Genomic DNA, 201 nt, shown 5'->3' with positions numbered 1-201 from the left:
AGAGTCAGATGTATTAAACCCCAGGAGGATAGACCAAACCACCAGTCGATCTAACATAGTTTCTCAATCCAACAGTCGTTCAAGTGACAATTCTCAACCTCTTCTATTTCAAACTATGTTCCTCTTTTATCGAGTCTGTCCTTTTCTTTAACTTCCTGGTTCTCTGGCTCATCTTCAGCAAATTCCTCATGCTCGATAAAT

Source organism: Notothenia coriiceps, unplaced genomic scaffold, assembly GCF_000735185.1.
Source record: "Notothenia coriiceps isolate Sejong01 unplaced genomic scaffold, NC01 NC01_scaffold00000122, whole genome shotgun sequence".
In the NCBI taxonomy this organism is placed as follows: Eukaryota; Metazoa; Chordata; class Actinopteri; order Perciformes; family Nototheniidae; genus Notothenia; species Notothenia coriiceps.
This window is presented reverse-complemented; position numbering follows the sequence as displayed.